The sequence below is a fragment of the Mastomys coucha genome, unplaced genomic scaffold (genome assembly GCF_008632895.1).
Source record: "Mastomys coucha isolate ucsf_1 unplaced genomic scaffold, UCSF_Mcou_1 pScaffold7, whole genome shotgun sequence".
Lineage (NCBI taxonomy): Eukaryota > Metazoa > Chordata > Mammalia > Rodentia > Muridae > Mastomys > Mastomys coucha.
In genome coordinates this window covers 55477912-55478300 of record NW_022196913.1, presented here as the reverse complement: position 1 = coordinate 55478300, position 389 = coordinate 55477912, and positions in this window count along the sequence as shown.

Sequence of the window (389 nt, the reverse complement as noted above, 5' to 3'; positions counted from 1 at the left end):
GTAAGACAAGCAATTGAGAGACTCAGCCAGAGCAGGTGACCCTCCTACTTAGACCCAGCTTGTGTTCTTCACACTGTACCCTGCCTCTCACTCTGAGATTACCTCACTAAAATGCCAGTTGTGAACCCCTTATGGTTTAGACAACCACAGACCCACCTATGCAAGTGGTCCCAAGAGACTACATTAGAGCTGAAAATTCCTGCTGCCTAAAGATCTGGAGCCACCTGGATCTCTGCAAGCACACTGCAGGATCACAGAACAATGTATCAACAGATGATGCTCCTCAGGCCTTATTCCCCGACACCAAAGGATGCCCAGCTATCAGTCAGCCATAGCATTTTGTCTGTGATGGGCTCTCCTCACACTGATTCTCAGCTTCCCATCCTCTG